Source organism: Peromyscus maniculatus, chromosome 1, assembly GCF_049852395.1.
Source record: "Peromyscus maniculatus bairdii isolate BWxNUB_F1_BW_parent chromosome 1, HU_Pman_BW_mat_3.1, whole genome shotgun sequence".
Classification (NCBI taxonomy): Eukaryota; Metazoa; Chordata; class Mammalia; order Rodentia; family Cricetidae; genus Peromyscus; species Peromyscus maniculatus.
In genome coordinates, this window is record NC_134852.1 from 70042329 (window position 1) to 70054439 (window position 12111).

Here is a 12111-nt window from a genome sequence, read left to right on the forward strand (position 1 = left end):
AGATCATTTTGATAAATCTGGTACTACTTAAAATTGAACTAAAAGAATTAAATTTCCCAAAGGTAACATCATCAGAAAAAAAAGTTAATGTTAATCAGAATAGTTCATGAGAAGCCAACAGACAATATAAAAAAGCACATATCACTATACTAATTTGGTCATATGCTGCCTGTGGGTCATCTTGCTGTTTTTAGCATCTTCAAAAATCTTCAAAAGAGAACCATTTCATATCTTTTGGAAAACTAACTCCTTCCTATTTTCCTTTGTCATATGCTATCTAAAATATGTAACATTTTTTTTCTGATTTTTTAAGACAGACTCTCTCTGTTAAGTAGCCCCAGCTGTTCTGGAACTCATTATGTAGACCAGTCTATCCTTAAATTCACAGAGATCTGTCTGCCTCTAAAGTGCTGGGATTAAAGGTGTGTGTGCCATAATGCCATGATGCCCAGTTAAATATATTCTTCTAATCTGTCATAAATAAGTAGATATTTCTTTATTACTGCTTGAATTCAAATACTAAATAAGTGAACTGATTCACAAAAATGAAAATAAAGTTCTTTTAGGAAATGCCTATGTTGCATGAGATACCTAAATGAATAAGTTTAAAAACTCAGTTCAGGGCTGGAGAGATATGTCAGTGGCTAAGATAATATATGCCTCTTGTAGAGGACCGGACATCCTTTCCTCACACCCTTTCTGGCCAGCTCATAGCTACCTGTACTCCAACATTAAAGAACCTGATACACTCTTCTGGTTTCTGTAGGCACCTTCACTCACACATACATGCCCACACATAGACACACACACATACACATAATTAAAATACAAATAATTTTTTTAAATCTTAGGTCAAAGACAGCAATAAACACATAGCATCAAGTGATGAATGAATGGTATATCTGAAGTTAGACATAGAGATTGAAATACAGAGTTCACTCTAAATATTTTAAAGCACTGTTCTTTGACACTACATTGTCTTACTAATGCCCTGTTCATAGTATCTCTACAAAAGGTCTTCTCATGCATAAAAAATTAAAATACAGATGTATAAATAGGGCTATATTAACACCTTTGTTAGGAACCAAATAGCAAATAAAAAGGAATAGTACATAGGATATGTGGATTTATATTTCCAGATTGAAATGACTACTAAATCTGTTAATAGGAGCTCATAATTTTTAGTCTTCTGAAAATAAACTAAACAAATAAAAAATTAAAAAATGAAAAGAAAAGGTCAGGGGCAAAAATCATAAATTGTATGGTATGAATCTTGGTATATTGAACAATAGCCACTCATTTCCAAGTCACAAAGGAGGGAATGATAATTTACAACTGATTTTTGGAGCTACGGTTCACAACTTTCCTGATTCAGTTGGCAAGACTATCTCCCACACTCTTGCTTTCCTCTAACTCTAGTTATGGTATAATCATTTACTGTCTTTCAGAAATAATATGCAAAATTTTGAACTAAATTTACCTTACCCTACACACTTTACCTACTATACTTTCTACCAAATTCTACCATATATATATATATATATATATATATATATATGTATATATATATATATATATATATATATATATATATATATATATATATATATAATCTACCTTGCTTTGCTCCCATGATTCCTGGCATTATGTTCTTGAATCTTTTACTCACTTATTTTTACAGTTTTTATTTTTTGTTTGGGCTCTTACACATTCAACAAATGGTTGAATTACACCACAAACTTTAATAAACCTTTCACAAAGTCCACATCTCCAAGCAATTCAACCACCATGCCTCAAAAAATATTATTCAATGGTATTAGTCAATGGATACAAGAACTAAAAGAAACAACCAAAGTGGGAACTAAAATGATACAGTTAAACAAAAGATTACTATTGGAATTATGTGATGTAAAAGATACTCAGTGGTGTATTCATATAAAGAACATAGAATGCTGAAGAAAATGTGTAATTGTACACATGGGGTACATCTCTGCTATTTTCATACACACTCCAGAGACAGAGGGAATAAAGTTTGTTGGGTAGGGAGGAGGGGAGAGTCTGGGAAGAGTAAGTGGAGGGAAAATTATGATCAATATGAAAAAAATAAGTAACTTTTAAAAAGAACCTCACCAGATACGAATACATTTCTGGGCTAGTGACATCATCAAAGGACAATCTATCAATTCAAATGTATCCTTAGATTTGATCTTGACTACTTTCTCCCTTCTCCATATAGAACTTTTACCTAAAACAGTGATATACTCTATACTTGTAAACTATGCCTTTCATTGACATAAAAAAATTAATTACTATCTCAGAAGCTATTGAGTTTTATACTTAATTTATACCCAAGTCTGCCATAATCTCTTGTTTTCAATGAGTAAATATAGAGGCTTGAGGATCAAGGGTCCACATTCTACAATGCAGGCAAATAAAAGCAACACAAATGGGAACTCAGAAGATGAAGATACATCAAGGAATGACTGCTTTCTCAACACTTCCATGCTAGACCACTTAAGGAAATGTTTCAAGTGGCTATTCCTCCTCTCATTTCACTGTTTCTAGGTCTCATATTTGAACATGATCACAAGAAAATCACACAGTGATTAATACAAACTATTATTTCTCTCTTTAAACTCTCTGGAGCTCTAATTTATTTCCATTCTAAAAATCAAGTGTTTGTTAAAGGATGAATATAATGACAAACTCTCAAAATCTCCTTCTCTTCCTACCCTGTCCCTATAAAATGCTGAGAAAAGTAACTTTGTTCAATATAGTAATGATAATAAATGGTGTCAAATTTTTCTCAGATTTTAATTTTTAGTTTTTCCTTAATTGTTAATACATGATATTTCTATATAACCCAGGTTTACCTGAAACTCAAGCTAATTCTGTGTCTCTCTCTCTCCAGACACTGGGATTACAGGTACATACTAACATGTCTGGCTGTTTATTCAGTCTTGAAAAACCTTATAACACCTAGTAATAATTATCAATTTATCAAATTGTACTAGCAATACTTCACAAATATATTCCAAATCCCGGTTTTTCTCCATAATTACATATACATATATCAAACATGTAGATTACATGCAACTCTGAAATATCCATGAATCTTCCTTACTTAATTCTAGTTTTTGTGTGACTACTATTTATCTGTAGAGTTCAACCAAGATGATCTTTATCTTACCTAACATGTTTGAATAAACAAAATGTATGTAGACAACATGGGTCAAATACGCTGATGCACCCTGGAATTACTGCACTAAGGAGACTGACAGTGGAGGCCAACAAGGTGATCATATGATTAAAGCTGTCCGGACTATATAAATTGACCTTCTCTTCATCTCAAAAAGTATGTCTGTATATCTCATGCCAAAATTCAGAGGACACTTTATAGAAATCAATTCTTTCCTTTCAACATGTGGATGCAAGAAATAAAACTCAGATCATTAGCCTTAGTGGTAAGCACCTATACTTGATGAGTTATCTCTATGGCACACACACACACAAAGGCAATTTGTCCCACAAGCACTACAAGTACTTAAATGAGAATACTCTTTCTGAGGAAACACTAAATGTGAAATTTTGAGAAGGAATACATCTTTAGAATCTATGTTTCTAACAATTTGGAATTTACCTTTCTTGTGGAGAAATGAAAGCAAAGTTGAAATGATTATTGCATAATCCTATGTGATCAAGTAAGTACAACATACCAAATTTTAAATTATCAAACACACAGGCAACAGAAAAGCAGAATACTGGAAGGTTTCCAGCTAGGGACTATAACAGTGTCTTTATTTTGGGAGACTATTCAATAACTTTCTTGGATATGCCATAAACATTGGTGCTATTGGCTGTTTTCAGACATATTCAATATAAGTGGTAAATTATCAGTGCTCCTCCCTAGTTTTGTTTGTTTTTTATTTAATCACTTTAATTAATCCTTTCATGCCAAAGGATGGTAAAGATAATGCCCACATCTGGGAGCCATCCAAATACAAACATTCAAACTCATCTTTTTTTCAAGCATTAGATTATATGACCATCTCATTTTAAATGATAATATCAACAGAAATAATAGATATTTGTATTTCATTTGTTGTCTAAATTATACAAAATAAGTATTTTTAAAATTCAGAAAAAAATGAAATAATTCTACATATCTTACATGACTATAATTCAATAATACTTTAAATCAGCCAAAACTACAGAAACTCGTGGACATTAAAAAAAATTACTGAATGATGAATGGTTCAAGGAAGAAATCAAAGAAAAAAATTAAAAGCAGGAAGTAAATTAATAATAAAACAGTACAACAAAAGCTCTGGGACATATTAAAAACAGTTCTAAGAGATAAATGTATAGCTCTGAATCCTACATTAAAAATTAGAAATAGAAGCAGATGCAGGTAGAATTCTGTAAGTTCAAGGGTAACCAGCTTTACATAGTAAGTTCCAGATAGCCAGGGCTACATAGCAAGTCCAACTGTTAACCAAACCAAACAGAACAAAATCAAAAACCAGAAACAAGGCAGAGCCAGGCGGATCTCTGTGAGTTCGAGGCCAGCCTGGGCTACCAAGTGAGTCCCAGGAAAGGCGCAAAGCTACACAGAGAAACCCTGTCTCGAAAAACAAAAAAAAAAAAAAAAAACCAGAAACAGCACAAATAAATAACTTAATGATATAGATCAAGATTTTGGAAAAACAAGAACAAACCAAAATACAATCCAGCAGTTTTCAAGAAATAATAAAAATAAGAGCAGATATTAATTAAATGGAATAAAAGTATAAGGAACCAATGCACATATGAGCTGGTTCTCTGAAGAGATGAACAAATTTGATGGATTCTTGGCCCAATTAAGCAAAAGAAGGAAAGAGATGACCCAAAAAACTAGAATCAGAGATGAACAGGGAAACATGACAAAGACCAAAGAAATTTAGAATACTATAAGGGATCACTTTAAAAACATGTGCTTTATTATGTTAGAAAATCTAAAACAACTGAGTGAATTTCTAGATTTCTCCAAACCACCAAAGTAAAACCAAGAAGAGATCAATAGGTTAAGATACTCAAAATAAGCAAGAAGATATAAACAGTAACAGCCTGGTAATGGGCACACATGCCTTTAATCCCAGCACTCTAGAAGCAGAGGCAGATGGATCCCTGTGAATTCCAAGCTAGCCTGGTCCAAAAAGGGAGTTCCAGGACAGTTAAGGCTACACAGAGAAACCTTGTCTCAAAAACAAAAACAAAAACTGAAACAAAAAAGCACAACAAACAAACAAAAAAAACCAACAACAACCAAAAATAAGATAAAAGAAACAGTAGCAAAATCCCTTCTAAGTAAAAAATTAATAGCCCATCTAGGTATGGTGATGTATGCCTCTCAACCCAGCCCTGCAGAAGCAAAGAAAGCTCTGTGGAGGTCGATGCGTTCATGGGCAGCCTGAATGTAGGCAACACTAAGACAGCCAAGGTTACATAGTGAGAGCTTGTCTCAAAACAACCATAAAAATTAAATATGAAATAAATAAATTACATCCCCAAGACTACATTTATTTTTGTTGCTTTATGTTTCAGTTTGTTTAGGGATTTTTTTCTCTTACTGATTTTTTTTGTTTGCTTTGATGTTTGGTTTGGCTTTTGTGTTTGAGAGAGAGAGAAAGAACAGGAAGTTGGGTAGATAGAGAGGATCTGGAAGAATTTGGGAGAACCAAACAACATCATCAAAATATATTACACAAAAATAAAACAACAAAAATAAGAAAAGCTCAGGCTCAAATTGATTCATGAAAGAATTCTACCAGACTTTCAGAAATCTGTCATCTAATTTTCTTACAGTTTTCAAAAATAAAAACACAAGGAATATTTAAATTGATAGTGCTAAAATTTGTTTATAAAAAGATTTACATAATTGAAAATTGTCTTTCTATGTAGTGTTTATTTAGGAAGAAGTAACTAACATTGGAGAAAGATGTCAGTTCCAATTAAATGAAATGAATATCTATATTGCGAGGATAAACATATTTTACTTGCATGATTTGTTGAAGACAACATACATTTATTCGGAAGTATTCCTACCATAAATACATGTCCTCAAATATTTCATAAGGAAAAAAATAAGCTGAAGAATCTCAAAACCTGAAGTGTGCTATTTCTCAAGAACACCAATGCCATCGAGGACCAAGATAGAATAATGGATATAACATAAAGAGACATGGCTTCTAAAAATACTGTTATTTCCACGGAATGGAAAAAGAAAGAAAAAAACAACTATTGACATGTAAATTTATGCAATGCATATAGCATACTTTTAAACTAGTGATGATGTATCTGATATTCTTTATTTTTTCCTTTTAATGAAAGATTTTTTTCTCACATACAAAGTATGATTCTACCTCTGTCTACTCTTCCCAGTTTCTCTCTACTTACCTTCCCATATAGAATCGCCATTTGTCTCTCATTAGAAAATAAACAGGCTTCTAAGGGATAATAATATAATATAGTATACTTGGTATGATATGATATGATAAAGGAAAAACTAAACATCAGAGTCATAAAGGTTCTTACATTTTAAACCAGGTCTAGCTGTGTGTTGGTGGCACTAGCCTTTAATCCCAGCACTTGGGAGGCAGAGGCAGGAGAATCTCTGTGAGTTCCAAGCCAGCCTGATCTACAGAGGTAGTGCCAAGACAGCTAGGGATATTACACCGAGAAACCCTATCTCACAAAACCAAAAAAAATTAAGCCAGGTTTAAAGGAACACACACACACTTTTATAATGTACACGCAGAAAAATACTGGGCAATTTGAACATCATATCTGCAGCTAATACATAGTTCAGAAAACAAAGTGACACATATAAACAGAAATAAGATGAGAGGAAAGGGAGGGAAAGAGGAAAGGACATGATGAGTGAAAGGAATGCAAATAGTAAACCTAGATGAAGAGCATCTGGCCCTAAAATTTTATCAAAATAAAAGAGAAAGAAAAATCTCATTGCCATATATACTAAAGGAATTTACGAGAAAGTGTAAAATTTAGAAACTTTTAGTGGCTTCTACATCTAAAACTGTTTAATTTTATAAAATCTTGGCCACTTAACATTTAAATTAGGCTTAAGTTTTAAAAATACTATTTCACCCATTAGATTGACTATTATTTAAATGTTTGAAACATAATAAACACAAGTCTATGAAAATTAGCACTGTCATTACACCACTGCTCCAGCTTAGCCCAGAAAGCACTTAAGAGCAATTTTACAATGTTAACAGAAACCACAGAAGCTGATATAATATTACCATACATAGAAAACTATTACATAATTAGGAACCCAAATACATTTTCAAAGTTATATAATTATAGCATCATCAACAGTATCACATGTAGGAGCAAATCACACTTTTGTAAACCTGAACTACTAGTTTGGAAATACACCCATGATATATTAAATAGAAAGTTTAAAGGCAACAGTACAAAGATCATACATCTACAACCTCCACCTACATTTATATAAACATAAGAAAGTTACTGACTGATTATATATATATATATATATATATATATATATATATATGTATGTATATGAAAGCTTAACCCATCAGTGCTGTGGAATGTGGATAGAAGATTAAGAATGAATGAGTACAGAATACTTTAATCATTGTTGAGGGCCATATTTCAATGTGCTAAAACATCTAACTTTAAAATTTACTTTAAAAAATTTAAGGGCCAAGTATCAAAAGGCTTAAATATTTCTTTCAATGATAAATATAACTATGTATTTGAATGTTTAGAGTAGTGCTTCTCAACCTTCCTTAAGGCTGTGACCCTTTAATACAGTTCTTCATGCTGTGGTGACACACTAACCATAAAATTATTTTTTTTTGCTACTTCATAACTGCAATTTGGCTACTGTTATGAATTGTAATATAAATATCTGTTTTACAATAGTCTTAGGTGACCTTCATGAAAGGGTTGTTGAACCTCAAAGGGATCACAATCCACAGGTTGAGAACCACTGATGTAAAAGATTCAGAAACTAGTACAAGCAAAGACATTCTTTGTGTCTCTTCTGTTTCAAAATTTATCAAAGATCCTATGGATGAAACTAGAACCATACAGTACACTAAGAGATTGAAATCATCTGCTAGTGTCTAAATCTGCCACAGGATTTATGCACTGTAACTATTTAGTGGGTTACAGTTTTATAATTAGCCCTTGGCACTGTTGAACTGCAAGAACAGATTCCTGGTTGCAACAATATGATCTATAAATCTGGAGCCTTACAGAAAAAGTTTTGTGACCCCTAACACAAACTGACAAATTGTATTATCTTCTGTTTCAAGCACTGTCACTGTGTCTGATTAGAATCAAGATCAATATGAACTTTCAAAGTGTTAACATAGGAAATTAACTGAAATACATTAACTTTGCTGTTAAAGAAGGAACTCCACTGCCTGTGAATTAAATGGATATTATAAAAAGAACACAGGACATACCTCAGAATCCAGCTGCAATGTCATAATAATATAATGAAACATGTGTTGTACTACAAATTTATGAGATTAGAAAAATCCATTAAATCTTCTGTTTTCTGCTATATTCTGTCCCACTTGAGTTACAAATACAAAACTGAGGTTGCCAGGCTTGGATGGAAATCACCTTTTTCCACTGGTAAACCATACAAACTTTCAAAGAAAGGAATTATTAAATAACCTTAAAATATCTGGTGCTTGAGTGATCATGGCTCACCCATAACTCCAGCTCCAGGGGATCTGACTTTGACTTCTGACCTCTACAGACACCTAACATGAACATACTTACATAAGAGCACACACACACACACACACACACACACACACACACACACACACACACTTTAAAATTTCTTATCAGTTGTTTGTACTCTTAACAATTATTAAAACAGGTTGAGAAATTCAGATAGTAATTTCCTGATGAACAGTATGACTTATGGTCTAAAAACAGACAACTAATATTTAAAATAAATAGTACTTTATGACTTCACTTAATTTAAGCAGGAACAAGTAAAATCAACACACTGTGTAATAAACTCAAATCTCTTTGAAACAGTGAGGTTTTACCCTTACCTGAAGGGACATAGGTGATACCAGTAAAGTGATTAGAGCATCTGCATGGTTCTCCTCAACAATGCAAGAACATTTCTCTACATACTCATGGTTGCAATGGTATTGAAGTCTGCGGTTGAGGTATTGGAGAAAAGATAAACCACAGAGACTCACTTTCCTGGCCCAAACAGAGGCCAGTAATACCAATAAAACAGAAACCAGAGGAGGGTCTTCCCTAGAGAATACGACTGTGGAAGATGATCTTCTCTGAGGATTGCCTGAAATTTGAGTTTCTTGTTTAAAGGAGGATGAAACCATCTCACAAATGATAACAAAACTGGTATACAGGGAAAGTCAATTAGTCAGAAAACCTTCTTATTATCTGAAGTATCATAAAAATATCTGTGTACAATAATTGTACTACCTACACATAAAAGTCTCTTCCATTTAAAAAGTAAAATATGAATAAGAAAAGAGGTAACATACAATATGTGAGTACAAGATATACTGAAAGCAGAAGTACTGAACGTCCCAGTCAATTACTTGCCAAAACCAGGTCTTTTATATTCCACTGAAGTCTTCTATACAAGTTGTGAGATGATAAGGGTTGAATAAGACTCCAGAAACAGTAAATACAATAAGTGTATTAGGGAAATTCTGATGATAAAACCTCTTCAGAAGGTATATTTGGCCACCACCTGGGAGAGTACAGAAATGTAGATTATAAGTGAAAAAGAATAACATATTACCTGGTTTCCAATGGATACAAATCATCCTCAAGATTTTACCAAAACTCTATAAAAGCAGCTTCTAATTCTGAATGCAATGAAAAATACTCTATAAAAATGACCGCTTTTTTCATTTCCTTCTTTTATTTCTTATTCTAAATAGTTCTATGTTATTTAACTAGTTATTTAAATTTTGGACCTAACATTTCCTATATACGTTCTTAGTTAGCAGCGAATCTGTTAAAATATGCATTGTATTCAATAATATTTAATGGAAATATTTTCCCAAAATCAAAATCCCAAAATAAGGGACTCCACAGCAAAGGGATTATGTAGATTATATATTCCTGGCAACCCAGGATGCATACAGGAATCCCTGTCTCTGAGAAAACCAAAAACAAAACACATATCCATTGTCACTGAATTCCTAAATGCTTCTTGTGCAATTTCTGATGATTCTAAGTGCAGTGGTTTGAATAAAATGCCTATCTGCTGCCATGACAGTCATGGGATTACCCTCTGAAACAGTAAGATCCTACTGAATAGTTTCTTTTAAAGGTCTCCTTATTCATGGCATTTTGTCATAGCAATTAAAAAATAACAAAGACAGAAGTTGGTACCAGGTGTGAGGCATTGATGTGATAAGATTTACTACATTGTTTTTTCGGGAGAATGTATAAGAATTTGAATTTTTGGACATGGCAGTGGTTGGATGATGAAAGCAGGGCTTACCAGGCCATCTTACTAGAAGTTTGGAAGATAATAGCGCAGAAGGTAATGTGGCCCATGGAGGCCTATCACAAGGTTTTAGAGAGGAATAATATTAGTAACTTGGCTAGAGACCATTGTGTGATATTTTGGCAAAGAATTTGTTATTTTTTTTCCTTTCTACTAACAATCTTCCTGAGACTAAATCAAAAAATAATAGATTAACTTCTTTGGCAGAGGAGATTTCAAGACAGCCTAATATTGATTCTGTCACTTGGTTATTAATAATAATTCTTATGTAAGTCCACAAAGAAAAAGAGCAAACAAGTTAAAAATTATAAATCTACAGTTTGAAAAGAAAAAGAGCACCAGAAAATTTAATGTTGGAGCTAAGGCTTATACTAAAAAGATAAGAAGAGGCCTGAAGGGAATGAAATAAAGGGTATAATGCTCTCAGGGAAAGATTCTACTTTCAACTTGTGAAAGGAAAAGACATAAGGAATGTTCTAAGAAGCAATAACAAATCAAAACTTATGCAAATATAATTCCAAGAAAGGCCAAGTTCTACCCAAGAGAGCAACTGAACTAGAGAGTGAAGGTCATGTGTTTCTGGCTTTAGAGTAAATAGGTCTTGAGATCTTCCTCTATAGTTATGAAAAGCTGCTGAGAACAGACTTATGGAAGTGGAGTACCTGCATGGAGGTCTTGAGAGGGCATTGCATGAAGAGGACCCCAGGACATTGGAGGTTTCAGAACCATGGGATATCTCTCAAGTAGGTCTTTAGGCAGGGAGTGCAACTAGCCCAAGTGAAAGGAGTATATTTCAGCCAATTGAGCTGGGAAGAGAAAGACATGTGAGCCCTTTGACATAAGATATGGATTAAAAGAGTTGGAGTTTTCTCTGCTGGGTTTCAGTTTTATTTGATACAGTATTTTTTCCACTATGCCTTCATCCCTGTCTTTCTGGGAAAATAATATACATTCTGCAGAATTGTTTGTTGGAAGCATATAATTTGAGTTTTGATTTTTATTTTACAGGCCTTATAATTAAGAGAATGCCTAGAGTTTCATATGAGACTTTGGACTTTAAAACTGTGTTAAGACTGTCAAAGACTATGGGGAGTTTTGAAGTTCAACTAAATTTTAAATTATGATATAACCAGAAGCTTTTGTGGGTCAGGGACTAGAATACAGTGGTTTGAAGGAGCAGAGCTCCCACAGGCTCATATATTTGAATTCTTGGTCCCTGCTAATCCCACCAGGCAAGAATAAGATCATTACCACAAAATTTGAGCCAAATTTTAGTAAGCTTTATTAAACATTGGCTAGAACAATAGACAATGGCCAGATCCATACCCAGGATTCCCAGAGTATGACAGTAAATTAGTCAGGGGCTTATAAAGGCAAAAACTTCAAGGTTGTATTACATTGATGGACTTTTGTATGTTGAACCTCCCTTGCATCCCTGGGATGAAGCCTACTTGTTCATGGTGGATAATTGTTTTGATGTATTCTTAGAGTCTGTTTGCCAGTATTTTATTGAGTATTTTTGCATCAATGTTCATGAGGGAGATTGGTTTGTAGTT

At 33.2% G+C, this 12111-nt stretch overlaps 1 long non-coding RNA gene across 3 annotated transcripts in view; it reads right to left on the minus strand.

The window, feature by feature from the left end:
- Positions 1-9443: 9443 nt before the first annotated feature.
- The window catches only part of LOC102910105 (uncharacterized), a 52091-nt gene continuing 49423 nt past the window's right edge, over positions 9444-12111 (minus strand). For all 3 annotated transcript variants that reach the window (XR_013042037.1, XR_013042038.1, XR_013042039.1), the window contains one exon: positions 9444-9787. This is a non-coding gene — a long non-coding RNA (uncharacterized LOC102910105). The remainder of the gene's footprint in view (positions 9788-12111) is intronic.